At 40.8% G+C, this 17,836-nt stretch overlaps 1 non-coding gene across 1 annotated transcript; it reads right to left on the bottom strand.

The window, feature by feature from the left end:
- Window positions 1-1,036: 1,036 nt before the first annotated feature.
- Window positions 1,037-1,167, bottom strand: Gm24177. The gene has a single exon (XR_003955533.1). It is a non-coding gene; the product is annotated as a small nucleolar RNA SNORA17 (small nucleolar RNA).
- Between the last annotated feature and the right edge of the window lie 16,669 nt (window positions 1,168-17,836).

The following is a 17,836-nucleotide window of genomic DNA, read 5'->3' as shown; positions in this document are numbered from 1 at the left end:
CTCCACCAGAATGAGCTTGACTATGCTGCTCAGGCAAGGTGCAGAGCCCATTCTCCTAAGTGCTATGGCTAGTGAGGACTAGGGCCAGCTCTCCTGCCTGCCATAAGTAGTAAGGGGTGAGAGGTGGGGGATCACTCCCTTGCCCATGTCACCACATGGCAGACAGGTGGCAGGGCCAGCTCTCCCACACTCATGCTCTTGGGGCTGGATCACCTGCATACCTGCCTCTAGGGTTAACTCTACTGTGTGGGGCCTGGTCTCCCAAGTGCTGTAGCTGGTGAGGGGATGGGACAGCTCTATTGCTATCATGCCCCCAGGGTCAGCTCCTCCAGAATGCCCAGGTAAAGGATGGGGCCAGTTCTGCATACCCCTCAGACATAAACATGCCCCCAGGGTGGTAACCCATAACAAGCATGTCTGCCTGGCCTTTGGTGAAAACAGACCCTTGGCAGCTGACTCGGATATGATACATAGTGGCAGTATAGGCCAGGACCCCACCATGGTCCCAAGTGACATCACATCAGGCTGTTCCTCGGTACCCTCAAGTCTTTAGTTCTGCTTCTCTTCATTGTGCACACAGCCTTCTGTTTCTCTTTCTTCTCCATTCCTTCACCATGTACTTGTTCCTCTTAGTGGTACCCGGGGTCTCTGTGTGCCTGGCATCATCTCAGAAGTGTTTTCAGAAGTGCAACGCCCTAGTCATGCATTATGGCACTGGGCAGAGGTTATCTCAGTCATGGATTGCCTCCCCTAGACCTGGGCATCACTGGACTTGTGAACATCTCAAGCTAGCTCACAGTCCAGGCCCCATGACGTTCATCTTGTGGTCATCTCAGGCTCACTCCTTGCCCAGAGCTGCCTGAGTGGCCCCATATGAGGACCATCTATCTTGGGCTCACTCCAACCAGAGGCCCGAGGTCCAAGGAAGGGTTCTTCCAGTTTCTGGCTCACTCCCTGCCTTGCCCTGCCCTGGGAACCTGTCAAGTCCTGCATAGTGGTAGACTGGTAGTCATCTCAGGCTTGCTCTTTTTCAGGGAATGTTAGGCTACTAATCATTCAGATGTTCACAGGTCAGAACAGTCGGTGTAGACATAGTCTCTCTCCTCTCTGAAGCACCTCCCATCTACTGAAGCACAGTGTTTCAATGGTCATGCCTCTAGGACCAGGGAGTGTCTCTATTCTTAAGTACCTTCTTTTTAAATGAAAGTTTATTGGGTGAATGTTTGGTTTAATATCTTGGAGGTTTTGACAGATGTTCACCTCAAGATACCATTTTTTATTGCCCTAGTGCAAAGTGTACTATTTCTCAATGGTGCTGATGGTTTCAATGAGGATAATCTTTTTTAAGAATTATAAATTTTTCCCTGTGCAAAACTTAAACTACCTTCACACTCTTTTCCTTTGTAAACCATTCATTTTTACATCTTTCTACTTGTGCCTTTTGATCACTGTTAAGTATGACTAAATGCATAAGGCAGTAACAATGCCATAATCTACATGTTCCACTATCTTGAAATTTCTCCCGTCAATTAACTTAACCCATTAGTTTTCTGTTCAGTCCCACTCATACTTTGAGGACTAAGGCAAAATGTAGATTCTTTGCCAAAATATAGTACAAATGGTCTTTTAGCCCAGTTCTTCACAGATTTCTTGTTCCCCTCTGAAACCTCATGCATACAGCCTTGACTGCCCATATTTTTGACAGCATTATAGTCCAACTCCCATCTGAATTGTTCAGCTCTGATGATAGCATTCTAGGGCTCCTCCATCCCATAGCTGCAAACTCTCATGTTCTCCCATAAACTACATATAAACTGCTTGGTTAGGTTTATCTCAGTCATAGACTCACAATTGTTGCTATTGACTTTGTTAGTTAATTGTGTTGTCACCATGGCAAATCATGTGATAGAAACAGGGTAAAGGAAAGTATTTTGGTTTTGGTTTTGGTTTTGGTTTGTTTTTTGGCTCACAGTTTCAGTATATCTCAGTCAATCATGACAAGGACAGTATAGTATGCTACATAGCTTATTCACTTCTTTTGGTTTTAGTTTTGTTTGGTTGTGGTTGTGGTGGTTGTTGTTGAAGATAGGTCTTCTCTGTGTAGCCCTGGTTGTCCTAGTACTCATTTTATAGACAAGCCTGGCCTCAACTCATAGAGATCTGTTTCCACCTCCCTGTGTGCTAGGATTAAAGGCTTGTGCCATCATGCCTGGCTTGCTTATTCATATTTTGAGGCATCAAGAAGGAGAGGATATTGTCTAGAACCAGAAGCAGACCTTACTGTCAAAGTCCATCTCCAGTAACCTCCCTATACAAGGAAGACCACACTCCCAAAAGTTCCAAACTTCCAAAACCAGTGACAAGAGCTAGAGGTAAATGCCTGTGGAAGACATTTCACATTCAAATTATAACGCTGTAAGTTGGAGATGACTGCAGTCACCCAAGGATATTTTGAGAAATAAATTTTATGATGCACAGGTAAGTAACTTTCTATAAGTGACTAGGAAGTAAATCTTTTAAGCATTATAGGCCATGTAGTCCCTGTGGAAACTCTGCCATTATAGCAAGAAAATATCCACAGACGATATCTAAGCAAATGATGTGACGGTGTGCCAATAAAGCTTTAATTATTGAAGCAGATATCAGTCTGAGATTTCCTGGCATCAAGTAAGAGCTCGATTTTGGCACTATTGTAATAATTGAACAGCAAAAGGCACTTAACTATATCATTCTTTCACAGGAAGGTGCTCACACTCAGTGGACCTCACTACCATGCTTGTTGACTCTGCAGATTATACATCTGTTATTTCACATGATGCATGTGTCTCCATTTATTGACTAAGCAGCAGAGTACAGTGAGAAGACTCTCTGCTTCTCTAATTGGATTATCCATCACACATTTAAATTGTCTTGTTCATATGACTTAAAGAGGAACGAGTTGGTAAAAAGGCTCAGCATGTTCTGCAAAACCCAGGACTGGAGTAATACAGAGCGGGTAAAGAGTAATCACTATGATTTTCTGAAATAAGTGGCTAGCTTCATTGCTGAACATTCACTTCTAGGCGTTTACTCCCATCAAAATGATTTCTTTATATTACAGGCTGCCTTTCAAGTTTCCTTCTGCACATTCACTCAGGTGTCAGGTACTCAGTCATACTAAGAGGGCCAAGCCCAGTGGCCCATGCCCTTAATCCCAGCACTGGGGAGGCAGAGGCAAGCAGATTTCTATGAGTTCAAATCTAGCCTGGTCTACATAGAGGGTTCATTCCAGCCAGTCAGAACTACATAGTGAGAATCCATCTGAATAACATTTGAAGATAAATAAATAATAAATAATAAAATATATATCCAGAGACACAGATCAATGCTAGATTTAAATGTTCATTCTTTGTACCGGGTTAATGACTAAGTAAAACTAACTCAAGCCAAGGTAAGTCAGAGTGTTTAGAGTGGAGAATGGATGAATAATAACACATGCAAATTAGAGAACTGTGGAGCAGGGATATGGCTGTCAGAAATTCAGCCTTCTCTAGTAGAGTGTGGGGTAGGAAACAGACGGACAAGGTGGCCTTTTCAGGAGTCTGCATGTACTCAGAAAAGAGTCCTCAAACTCAGAATCAGGTCCTTGTCAGTGAGGGGGACTCTTAGCACATCAAAGTGAATACTACTCCTGTTTACTGCTGAGACGAAATCATGACACTCCCTAAGTTATAAAATATTCTCCTTTTAGCACTCTACTGATGGTCTTACTTCTACTTTTTCTGTACACAGATGCATCCTCCTCTCAACTCAGCATCTTCTCTCAAATTTCTACATAAAAAGCACAAGCACTCATTCATTCTGTGGACTGGCTGTAGCTCTTCAATCAATATGAATCCAGCAATATGGACATTACCCATAATGCCAAGTAAAATTGTACTACCAGAGAGTATAGATCTGGACATGTAATCAAAGCTACTTTGGATAGTTAGTCTTAAATAACCAAGACCAAGATTAAGTTCCGAAGGGCAGAAATACCACTGTCTTGTTTGTCATGTTACCAGAATCACCTACAGCTTTTTAAGCTGAGAGACCAGCACTTAACCAAGCAAGCACCACATAGCCTTTCACACCCTTCCTACAAGGGAAACTCCTTATCTCACCCAACTACACACAGCGTCTCCCATCTTCCCGGTTTTTCCGAACTGAGGTTGAGAACTTTAATGAAGGAAGTCAAGGGTTCACACAACTCCCAATAATAGAAAGTAAAGTGTGTGTCTCTGCACTGTTCCTGTAACTCTGGGACCTTGACCATGTCCCCACTATTGCTTCTTCTTGCTGGTGAGCACATATATTCTGGTTTCAGTGTAGTTTTGATTTAAAAAAAACAAAACACCAAGATCCATAAGACAACAAGGAAAGAAAGGGAAAAGAAGAGTAATCGATGTACTCACCAGCAAGGATCAAAGGTGAGCAGGCAAAAAGAGCTCTGCTTTTTCTTATAGATCTTTCTATCTGTGCCTGTTCCATGAAGAAAGGCTTTCCTCCCTTAGCCAATTCTTCCTAGAATCACTTTCATATACACCCACCTAGAGGTGTGTCACTCTGCTGATTCCATGGATATCAAATTGACAGCCAACATTAGCCATCATAAGACCCAAAGAAACAAATGAATCTATGCAAGGCATCAAAGAGCTTTAAGAATGAGCTTTCCCCTGTTTTCCGGAGGAATGGGTCTTCATTTTGAGCAGTATTAAAATAGTATGAGGACTGGAGAATATTGTCTTGACCTGAAAAAATACAAAAATGGCTCTTCTGACATTCATGCAAGTCCCCAAAATAACAAAGTCTATTCCTCTTCACAATAACTGATCCCAATCTCTGGGGAAACTGAGGTAGCTTAGCAGGTCATTGATTCTTGCCTTCCTTCCTTCCACACAGGAAGGAAGCTTTCATCCTTAAAGCTCTTCATCGGAGTTAAACACACTGGGTATTCTTACTGCTGGGGTGGTGCTACCTTGACGTATTAAGGAGTGGACCTTTGGCATATTAATCCTCAAGGAGCTTTAGTTACTAAAGTAGTTCACCAGAATTAAATACATTACTGAGTATTCTTTCTGCTGGTGTGGAACCTTGGCATATTGAAAAGTGTGGGAGATGTCAAGTCATTTTCATTGCTGGGTCCCTAGAAGAATACAGGCAAACATCCAGGCCATAAACAAAGAGGAAGATTGGTTCAGATGCCAGGTGAGTAGTTAGACTGGATGCCAAAGAGAAATGAAATCTCCAGTGGAAGACTGTAGTTACAAATTTCTATACCAGGGACAGAAAGACCAAGTCAACAGAAACAGTTATTCTTCTCTTTCATTGAGTTTTACAAACACCAGTGTTCCAAAGGCACCCTCATGAGTGAGTTTCCTAGTAAACACTAAGATAAAAGGTACCTTTTTACAAAACTATTTCCAAACACCATGGGAAAATTCACTGATGTACTCAAAGGGGTCTAGACATTCTCTCACAGAGACCATTTTATTCCTGTGGCTGCTGTTACAAATACAGGAGGTTAAAGGCAAACACATCTCAATATGTTCAGCAACCTTCTCTTCTGGGTCTCCATGGAATTTAGATACATTTTAAGGTTCACAGCTACAACCAAAAGCTAGTTCTTGTATTAAGTCTATGATATAAATAATAAAGAGACAAAAAAAAGCAAAGAATAAAAACAGGAAACTCCAAAGGACAAGCATAAGAGCTACCCCACTGCTGTGGACACTGGGTAATTTCTCAGGGGTTCCTGGGGAAAGGAATGGAGTATACAAAGTGGGTTTACACCATGCCAGTCCCAGATTCAAATGTACGCTGTTGGAATTAATCAAGGCTGGGTGGGAGGTGGGAAGGGGGATCCTATTAACTGAAGGAAGCCATTCCACTCTTGATCTATGATAACTATGGGCTCTGAGATCTTTCAAAACAAAACAAAACAGACTCTCAGGCTATTACTAAGTCTAAATGTGACACTCAAGATTCATTTATATCTGGGAATTTATCTAAGAATTACAAAATAACTCAAGTTAGAGACTTAAGTGATAGTGTTCAGACCTATCAACAGCTTCAAAGTGCTTTCAAATGGAAGTAAACTAGCTATCTAGCAGTTTATATTCTAAACTACCATTCATAGCCAATCATTAAGGGTGCTGTAAGAAAGGGGGCTCATTTATGTGAACTTAGTAAGATATTATAACATATCCCTAGACAATCTGACAAAACATAAACAACACACACAGAAACACAATTAGAGATGAAAGGGAGTCTTTGCCACAGACCCGTTAGAAAACCAGATCATCATTCGAGAATACTTGCACATGTATGCTCCAAAAAAAAGCTGAAAAACAGACAAAACAGGTGAGTCTCTAGGTGAATATTACCTACCAAAATTCAAGTCAGAAGATTTAAAAAAAGAAAAAGAAGAAGAAAAAAAACCAAACAGACCCACTGTGTGCAATGAGATCAAGGCTGTAATCAAAAGCCTCCCTTCCAGGAAAACCCCAGGACAGGATAGATTCACAGCTGTGAATTTAGTCAGTCATGAATCTCTCTGTCTTCCTGTCTAAATCTCTCCTTACTCTCTGGAATAAGCCATGTTCTAAGTAGTAGCTCTGTAGGGGGCCATGGCACAAGAACCTGAAAACCTGTATCTGAACAATAGTGTATTTAGAAAGAGAACTTACCATCCTGGTCAAGTTATTAGCACTGTGACCCTCATGGCAAAGTGTCATAAAATAACGTAACAGAGAAATCTCCATCTAAGAAGCTGTTTTCTCAAAATAAATAAAATAAATAAAATAAATCTATCTGGTATCAAGTTATTAAGTTTTCAAAGGATTTGATATATGATATATAATACGCATGCTCACTTAAGCTACAGAGCTCAAATATCATGCTATATCTGTTTGACAATTCTATACCTTTGCTACTGAGCCATTCCATCAGGTCTGCAACAGTCCTGAACTCTGTGATGAATGGCTTTATTTATGATTTCACAAGAACCAGAAGCACAATCAAGCTAGCATAGGTAAAATGGGGGTTAACAAGTAAACAGTATAAATGCCTGAGGTCTCCACTAGCTGAGAGGGCATTGACATTGAACAGGAAACCATCACACCCAGTTTTCTAAGTATGCCCTGAGAGCAACTAAAATTATGACCAGCATGGCATGGTAGAATATAACAGGGGGATGCTATGGAAACTAGACAACTAGAGAGTGAGGAGAGAGATGAACTAGGAATAAACCAAATTTTGTCATTAAATTTAATTCATGGGATGACCCATGAATTGCACATAACTAGTTCAAATTTTTTTTTAAAAAGCAGCTAACATATAAGGCTTACAGATATAAAGCAGTCCTGAACTTCAACACACCAAGGACTTCACAACCCCTCAGTTAAGTCACACTATACTAATCACCACTAAAAGTATAAACTAATAAGGTAAATTTGAAGACAGATAAGTCATTTAGCTCAAGTAAGAGAGATAAAAAAGAAAACAGGTGCTGGAGAGATGGCTCAGCAGTTAAGAGCACTGACTGCTCTTCTGAAGGTCCTGAGTTCAAATCCCAGCAACCACATGGTGGCTCACAACCATCTGTAATAAGATCTGATGCCCATTTCTGGTACATCTGAATAGAGCTACAGTATACTTAGATTATATATATATAATATATGAAAAACTATATATATATATATATATATATATATATATATATATATATATATATATATATATATATGAAAAACTAGGTCCTTGTAGAATTATGAACTAGAGATCAAAATGTTTTGCCTGGGAAAAATAATAAGACAGAAAATATTTACTGAAAAAAACAAAAACAAAAAACCTCATGCTGGGCACTATGACTGACACATTTAATCTCAGCACTCGTGAAAGCAGAAACAGGTGGATTGTGAGCCAGCCTGGTCTACATAGAAAGACTCACTCTCAAAATTAATTAATCAATCAGTAAGTTGATTTTTTAAAAAACCCAAATATGTGAAAGGTATACAGTTACAGATTTAGAAAACTAAAGACACTTCAATGTGAGGAACTCCAGCTAATGCTGAGAAGCAGAGTCACAAGACAGAAGTGTGAAAGCAGCTGAGGTGGCAGCACAGGGAGCATCACAGGGCAGCACAGGGTGCAGTACAGGGGCATGATAGGGGGTGCTACATACTGCGAAACAGCAAGTGGAATCACAAACCACAGGGGAAACAATGGAAACCAGAAAATGACAGAATATCTTTAAACTGCTGAGGAAACATGAATAAATAGATAAATAACTGCCAACAGAGATTGGCCATCTCTCCTGGCCTTTGTGCTTGACTGAGTTACCTCTCCAGCCCACCATTTTATTGAATTATAAATGTTTTCTGAACCCTTCTTATTTCTTTCCTCCATTGTTCCATCTTTGCTTACTTTGCTACCTTAAATTTTATCTTAGCTATTTATTGGTTTGAATGTACACTCTTGTGCATTTCATAACTTTATATCCTTAATTTTCAGAATTTATGTGGCATTATTATAAGACAAAAGTAGAAGTAGGAAGTTAGAGGGATGGTTCAGTGGTTAAGAGCACTGCCTAGTCTTACAGAAGACCCAGGTTTGATTCCCTATTCCCACATGGCAGCTCAGAGCTGACTCTGCATTCCGGATCTGATGACCTTTTCTGGCCTCTTGGCATGCATGTGTTGTGCAGACATTCATGCAGGCAAAACACCAATATACATAAAATATGGGTGTTTTCTTCAAAAAATAATAAAATAGTGGGCTGGAGAGGTAATTCAATCAAGCACAAAGACCTGAAGTTGATCTTCCTGAAACTTCATTAATTGTTGTTTAAAATCCAGGTACAGAGACATGTGCTTATAACCCTAGAACAGAAAGTGGAGAGCTTACTAAACAAGTTTCAGGACAATAAGAAATTCAATTTCCAAAACCAATTCTGTCTCCATATGCACACACCCACTCATACACACACACACACACACACACACACACACACACACACACACATGCATACACACACATATGCATAAACATGAATACGCATACACATGCATACATGCACATGCATACTCACACATTTACATACATAAACACATGCACTCACATGCATACACACACATGTATAACACACGAAAGAAAGAGAGAGAGAGAGAGAGAGAGAAATGGTAAGGACAGAGAAGGGACAAAGGAGATCTTCATAATGTTTTAAGTAAGTCTGTGGTTTTGTGTGTCTCCCCATTCAGAATTATCACAGGACCCTTACAGCATGTAGGCTTTAAGTTTGACATAGCACTATGATGCCTCACTGTAAGAAATGGCTCACTGTGGGACTCACCTTAAGGTTTATGGTGGAATTCTTTTTCCTGCTTGCCCTTGCTCTCCGATACACACACACACACACACACACACACACACACACAGTTAAGCAAAGAGATCCTTGGGCCATATAGCAAAGATCCCCTTCAGTCCCCATGCCGTCCTCTCAACAGTGGACTATACTCCCAAACTGATAGCTAAAATAAACCCTTCCTCCCTAAAATTGCTTCTTGCCAGGTATTTGATCTCAGCAATGACCCCAGTCAAGGCTGGTCAACATTTCAAAAGAAATGACTCTGGAGACTTAAGGCAGGATAATTACTTAAACCCAGGAATTCAAGTTCAGCACGGACAACACCGTAAGACCCACATCTCAGGGGGAAAAAAAGATATGAAGTGGAATGACATAAAACTGAAGTGAAGCAAGCCAATGTAGTTCACCATATTAACAGAATAAAGAAGGGAAAAAAATGTCAAAATCCCAACTCAAAGAAGGCCCTTTGTTCTCTGTGGTAAAAGGTGTGTAGGAAGCAAATCTACAGCTAAGATGTGCTCCATGGTGAGAGCATGAGCTTCACCCTCAAGATCAGTTGGCCCCACCCTGTGGTCTCACCTCTTCTGCTCTGAGCTCTGTCATAATGGGAGGATGGGAAGCCATGGTAGCAGGACTGTTTGTATAGGAAACCTTAAAGGTGTAGGGGGTGCAGAGATTACTGGAACTAATGGGTGAGTTTAGCAAGATCGTAGGCTACTGAACTAAGCCTTCTAAAATCAAAATTACTGTATTTCATGATTTAGAGTTTGTTTGCTGTTCCTTCAGTTCATGTCAGATTCGTGTAGCAGTTTCTGGGGTGGAGATCCTCATGCTGTTTGCTAATGAAGCGATCCTTAAGGGTTCATAAGTAGACTTAAAGGGAAACATTAATTCATCAGCAAAATCACTCTTTAAATATTTTCCTAAACCTTGAAGTCAACATCAAGAAAAATGAAATCAAAATAAAAGTTACACCAAAAAGGACAGAACATCCCAAGGACAAATTAGAAGATTAGGTCTAAATACATAGACACACTATGTTCTTATATTAAGAGGGTAAATGTGATTAAGAGGTCTGTCTCCAAATGTACCTGTAGTTTCAACACAAGGCCAACAACAATTTTCACATAACCAGGTCTCCTGTCTCAGCACTCGGGAAGCTAACAGGAGGACCAAGACTTCCAGGTCGGCTTGAGCTGCCTCTTGAAACCATACATTAAAACAAAACAGAAGCATATGTACCACCCTGATTTCAGGGCTAAATTCTAAAATTTAATTCTAAAAACAGTAATCGGAACCATGTAGTAGTGAAAAAAATAGATATGTAGATTAGTTACAGACAAACAGAAAAAATAGGGATTCAAGAACTTGGCTCAACAGAAGTGCTGAGACAATTTAATGATACAGGAAAGTCTACTCACCAGGCTGTATGGGAAACAATTAAATATCCATAAGTAGAAAATGAACGTTGATACTTGCCTATACTATGGACAAAAAAAAAAAATCAGCAAGATTGTCTATAGCCTTTAATGTGATGCAAACAAAATTAGTTAGGCAGAGATGGAGGTGGGGAGAAAATGTTTGTGCTCCCAGATAGTAAATAGACAGTATTTTAGACATGACACAAAGCCACAGACTATTCAAAGAAGCTGGTAAACAATATTCTAGTTTCATATTGATTGCTGTGATAAAAATACCCTGGCAACAAGCAACTTAAGAAAGAAAAGGTTTACCTCAGCTTACAATTCCAGTTACAGACCATAGCAGAAGAATGAAGGTGCCAGCTAGTTAAGACAGCTAACCACATGCTGGGTGGTGGTGGCATATGCCTTTAATCCCAGCACTTGGAAGGCAGAGGCAGGTGGATTTCTGAGTTCGAGGCCAGCCTAGTCTACAAAGTGAGTTCCAGGACAGCCAGGGCTATACAGAGAAACCCTGTCTCCAAAACAAACAAACAAACAAGACAGCTAGCCACATCATATCCACCAGTTCATAGCAAAGGGAGAATGAACCAATCCTTGCTTGCTTGCTCTAGGCTAGTTTTCTTCTCTCTCGTGTTCAGGATCCTCCTGCCTACGGAAGGATGCTACCCACAGTATGCTAGGCTTTCCTACATCAATTGATAAGACAAAATCCCATAGACATGCCCCCAAAACAACTCCAACTCTCTTCCCAGGAGATCCTAGATTACTTCAAGTTGACAGTTTAAACTATCACATGCGCCTAATCAGAATTCAAAACCTTTGCTTATTAAAAAAAAAAAGACCTTTAAAAATGAACAGATGGCTGGCATGTCGCTCAGTTGGGAGTGTGCTTGCCTAACATGTTCAAAGCCGAAGGTTCGATGCCCAACACCACATAAGCCAGGCTAGGCTCCATGGCCCATGCCTGCTTCAGCATTTGGAAGGCAGAAGCTCAAGGATAAAAAGGTCAAGGTCATCCTTGGCTACATAAAGGCCAGCCTGAGCTACATGAGAGAGACTCTCAAAAGAGAGTTTTGAGTATAAATGCTGAGACTGATTAGTGGTATAATGGGGAAAATATTTGCTGATAAGGACCAACTTTTAACATACAAAGATCCATTATAGCATCAAAAAGAAAAGAAATGATACAATTGAATTATGGACAAAAAACTTGTATGGACAGTTTACAAAAGAATATCAGTGAATGGCCAAATCGAACACAGGTAAAAGGTTGTCCAATCACAAATCCAAATTGAAACCATTTGTACTTGTCTAAGTCTTACAAAAAAGAGAGTCTGTGCCTAAATGCTGTGTGTCAGCCTGGTTTCACTACATTGCAGAATATCTGTGTCCCAGACCTTCACACAGTCTATGTGGCTTTGCTACAACAAACTTCTAAAATGGAAACTATTATCCTTATTTTGTTTATGAGGGTGACTTTAGCCTAATGTGTCTAAAATCATACTGATAATGTCTGTTTGGACTACATGCTATTCTGTCTTGTTTTATGACTTGGTGTTCATGTACAACATTGTGTGTGTGTGTGTGTGTGTGTGTGTGTGTGTGTCTGTGTGTGTCTGTGTGTGTCTGTGTGTGTGTGTCTCTGTGTGTGTATGTCTGTGTGTGTGTGTGTCTGTGTGTGTCTGCGTGTGTGTCTGTGTCTGTGTATGTGTGTCTGTATGTGTCTGTGTGTGTGTATGAGTCCATGTGTGTGTGTCTGTGTGTCTGTGTGTCTGTGTGTGTATGAGTCCATGTGTGTGTGTGTGTCTGTGTGAGTCCATGTGTGTGTGTGTGTGTCTGTGTGTGTGTGTCTGTGTCTGTGTGTGTGTCTGTATATTGAATATATATATGTATGTATATTGAAGCCATCAGCAGAGGCTCCCACATGCTCCACCATGGATTAGGGGGAACTTCCTTTTACCCATGTTTCTAGACCTGGGACAAACACCCTCTTCTGCCCTTGGATGACAGAGCTGCTGGTTCCTGGATATTGAGATCCAGACTGAGTTACACCACTGGTTTCCCTGGGTCTCTAGCTTGTCCCCCACAGATGGGGGATTTCTAGGCATTCATAATTATATAAGCCAAATCTCATACTAAATAAATATACATGTAATGTTACAAAAACAATGAATGTACCCAGTGACTGAGCATGTATATGTATGTATGTGTGTACATTTATATAAAACAATGACTAAAAAAAATATTAGCTCAATCAGGGAAGCCAGGGGACATTCTGAAAATTGAAGGACTTATCAAGCTTGTAAGTCACATACACTCTTCAGAAACATACTTGAAGTTAGGTTCCAACTGGTCAAGGATTGACTCAAAACAAAGCCTCAGACACTTGCATAGTATAGGAAAAAATGGACCTAACATGAAATTAGTAATCATAACACTCAAGTATATATAATAAATGTCCAGGAAACAAAATTTCCTACAAATAAGTAAAAAGTGAAAAGATGGCTTACTATCAGCTGTGGATCTCCAAATCCTATGCTGCATTGCAAGTCTGACAGGTACAGTGAAAGCCACAAGCTGCAGGAACATGCCCATTGTCTTGAGTTAGAGAAATGTAAAATTAGTGCTGCATTGCTTTACTGTTGGGTTATGGAAGAATGCAAATAAAAGTAGAGTTATTACAAATGTAAAGAAATTCATATCCATATGGCAAAAACTTCGAATTGAGAAAAGCATAAAGAACAGAAACACAGAAATAAATGGTAGCTCAATTGAACAAAGACTTCAACATTGTAATAAACCTTTTCTTATTTTTTTAATCTTTAATTATGTGGAGGTGGGTATATGTCTATGTATAGGCATGGACTTCTGAGTGCCCAAGGAGACCACAGGTATTGAATCTGTTGGAGCCTAAGTTACAGGCGCTCATGAGCCACTCAATGTGGATACTGGAGACTGAGCTCAGGTCCTCTGCAAAAGCAACATGGGCTCTTAGCCACTGAGCCATCCCTCCAGCCTGTATAATGAATCTCCTAACAGTAGGTAAGAGAGTAACAGTGCTCTTAGCACGAACACTAGTGAAAAGAATTGAAAGTTGTGGCGTTGTTTTTTTTTTTTTTTAATTGTGATCCAAATCAAGAGAAAACCATTCAAAAGGAGAATAGAGATCATACCATTAACAATTTTAAGACCCTGGGAAATGTATGCAACATGATGTAAAAATGTTGATTTATGTTGATGACCTTCACAGTGGGTCTAGAAGACAAGCAATATAAAATCAATATTTCTAAAAACAAAGGTAAGAGCCCCAGGAACAGGCCCATTATCCTGGGTTAGAAAATGTAAAAATAGAACGGCACTGTTTGTTGGGTTATGAAACAATACAATAAAAGTAGAGTTATTAGAAACATAAAGAAATTTATATCCATATAGCAAAAAATAAATAGATATTTACTCATTTAGTGAGAATTTAATGCTGTAAGGGTAAATTAACTAAATGATTAAAAGACTCATTTTACTATCAAAAATTAGGGGCAGGGGCTGGAGAACTGGCTCAGCAGTTCCTGTTGCTCTTGCAAAAGACTGGGATGGGTTTCCAGAGCCAACATGGGATACCTTACACCTGCTTGTAACTCGAGTTCTAGGGGCACTAGGTGCCCTCTTCTGCCTCTGTGGACATCTGCACACATGTACACACACACACACACACACACACACACACACACACACACACACACACACACACACAATTTAAAGAGACAATTTTAAACTGGGGATAGTTTAATGTAACGGTGATAACTTTCACATTTCATTCTGTACAGCCAGTTAGTGCTACTTACAATGGACAAATCAAGAAATAAAACATCACCAGGAAAGCATGCAGAGACCTCCAAAGACTTAAAAACACAGAGAGAAGGGTGGTAGACAGCAAGGCAAGAGACAGATAGGACAAAGGTTTGAGGAAGAACTCCTACTTCTGCTTTGAAAAAAAACAAAAAAACAAACAAACAAAAAACTCCACCGTGTTATTCATTTTTTTTCAAGCTGTAAAAATTCTCCTTTTTATATTGAAATTATTATGTAAATTTTCCAATGATGAAAACCCAAATGAATCTCCAAATCAGTAGTGGTTTGCAATGGTGTCTGACTACAGCATGATGGAACTGAAATTGAATAAAGTGTGTGTGTGTGTGTGTGTGTGTGTATGTGTGTTACTTATGTGTGTCCATATATACAGGTCCATATGCCCATGTGAGGCCAGTAGTCAATGCTAGTCATCTTTCTCAATCATCCTTACCTTATTTTTTTGATAAAGGATATTACTACCTGAGTTCAGAGACTGGATAGACTCTCTAAACAGCAAGTTCCTAGAATCCCCCCATTTCTGTCACCCTCTCCAGGGATTACAGGTACCCACTGTCATGCTCATGTTCCCCATGGATACTGGGGATCTTAACACAGGTCCCATGCTCTCACAGAAGAATTTATCCATGGAGCCATCTTCTCAGCCCCTAAAATGTTTATTAAACATTAAAGAAAAATAAGTATTTTTAATTATTAAAATACTATCTTATGTAAATTATTGGTGGAAAATTCAAGCTATAATTACAGCATACTTAGAAAATGTGGACAATGTGCTTATCGCATAAATAAAACTTACATAATGCAGCCAAATCTATAATTACAGCCAAATTCACAGCCTTAAAAATTGGGTTAAACAAAATGACTGAAACTAAAACAAGAATGCATTTAGCCATAGAAGTTAGAAATGAAACATAGCAAAATAAATCTAATAGCAAAAGAAAAGAAAGGAAAAGATTAGTTAACTTGAACACAAATATAAATATCAAAAGTAACTATAACTTAGGGCAGGGGAGATGGATCACTGGATAAGAGCACAGCTACAGATGTAAGAGGACCTGAGTTCAAATCCCTAGTACTGACATTAAAAGCTCACCTCAGTGTGGACAGGGCAGAGAGGCCCTCTCTACCCTACCCCCACTCCCACCCCGCCCCTGTAGCAGGCTAGAGGGATTGCTGGCCCCTAGGTCATGAGAGCAGGTCAGGTAGCCCTGTAGCACTTGGGAAAGTGGGGCTTGAACCTTGCTTGGGCAACACAGTAGAGGTGGTAGAGCTGGCCCTGGTGGCAAAGGGAAAGATAAGCACGGGCATGAGGGCATGAGAACCAGAGAACTGGCCCAGCCCCTTGCCAGCTGCAGCACTGGGAGAGCTACCTGGGGCAGTGCTCAAGAGCTTGCCATGGTGGTGTGGGTGCAGGAGAACTGGTGGGCTGACCAACTCAGCGACCACCCAGGCCCATATCCAGAGCTTTGACTTGACCACCCCAGCATCTTCCCCATCTATGAACTGCTGGAGCATGTGAAATGACCAATCCTGAGGATCCAAAGCTGCAGGATCTCCATGACACAGGGCAACAACAGGATAACCAAGAAGAGTCCAGGTGAGGACCCAGCATTGACAATGTCACAGAAGCCAGAGGCCTTGAACCAGACCAATGACTCATTGCGAAGAACATTTGCAAGTAAAGCTGTGTGGACAAAAGGGTACACTGTGGGACATACTGTGACACACTGCAGCTTCCATGATGAGATGTGTGTGGTTTAGCATTTTGGCTTCATCATTTTTTTTCCCTTTTGGCAGGCGAGGTTAAAAGGGCAGAGGGTGGATACAAAGGAATAGGGAGATGAGTGAGTTTGGGATGCATGATGTGGAGTTCAGAAAGAAGCTATTAAAAGTTTTAAAATATTCACCCACAATGGCACATCCCTGCAACTCCAGTGTCTGGGGAGGAGATGGGGCAGTCCTTAGAGTTTACTGGCCAAAATGGCAAGCTCCTATCTCAGCGAGACCCTATCTCAAAAATAAGGTTGGTAGTATTTAAGCAAAACATGACATTGACCTCTGGCTTCAACATACATTTGAATAAATGTTCACACACACACACATACACACACATACATACATACATACATACATACATACACACACACATACACACACACAAAGAAGGTAGCTTATTTTTTACTCAGAATTTATTTTAAAACACATTTGTAACTCTAAATGGCTCAGCACGGTTCCAATTGATACCCAAATAGCAACACATTTCATTCTCAAAGCAACCAACCTTGTTTCCTCACCACGTCACAGACTGAGCAAGCTAGGCACGGACTTGTGAGAGTACTAACCCAAGACTGACAAAGCACTGGCAGAGGGGTTTACAAACGAACATTCCGGGTCCAGCGTCTATGCGCTCGACCACTGCACACCTCGAAGTATGCCATATGGATTACTGTGCAGTCCTCTTCAGTAACTCCATCTGTGATTTTCTGGCTCCTTCTAGAAAGGCTTAGACATCACGTGTGACTCACATTCTTAGGGACATATAGACTTGTCCTTTGAGCACTTTTCAGAAAGGGTTTCCTCCAGTTTTTCATAGGCCTTGTCTATCTTTCCATAAACTTTCAAACGTGCTTTCCATTTGCAGAAGATACACCCTGCACCCAGGTTCTCTCTTGTCAACATTTTCCCATTAGTATAAAGCTAATCCGACTGACTTGCCGATATGAATACGTCAGGATTAAATTCACGGCTCCACTCTGATATCTCCGCTGCCCTCCTCCAACGCTGGAGATGGAGTCTGGCATCTTCCCTGGGAACGCTGCCCACTGCCCTCCTTCCCAGCATTCCCTCCTGCAGCCCAGCGTTGCTTTTCTCTCCTCACATCACTTCTGGGATGCCACATTCCATTTCGTCACTCAGTCCCTTTTGAACTCCTCCTGACTGCCCTCAGGTGTACATTGCTTTTGTTGACATCACGGTTTTAAAGAGAAATGGTTGGGTATTTTGCAAAGTGCCTCTGCCGGATTGTCTGATCCATAACCCCACTGGGTTTGTGAGTTTGGGGAACGGACTTATTTTCAATCCCATCCGACTACAGTGAGTGTTGGTTTGGAGTTGCACTGCCTCCGTGGACTGGTGGGCAGAAGGCTTGGTCGCTGCTGGTAGA

This window comes from Mus musculus, chromosome 4 (genome assembly GCF_000001635.26).
Source record: "Mus musculus strain C57BL/6J chromosome 4, GRCm38.p6 C57BL/6J".
NCBI lineage: Eukaryota > Metazoa > Chordata > Mammalia > Rodentia > Muridae > Mus > Mus musculus.
The sequence above is the reverse complement of the archived record's forward strand: the minus strand, read 5'-3'. Positions and strand labels throughout refer to the sequence as shown.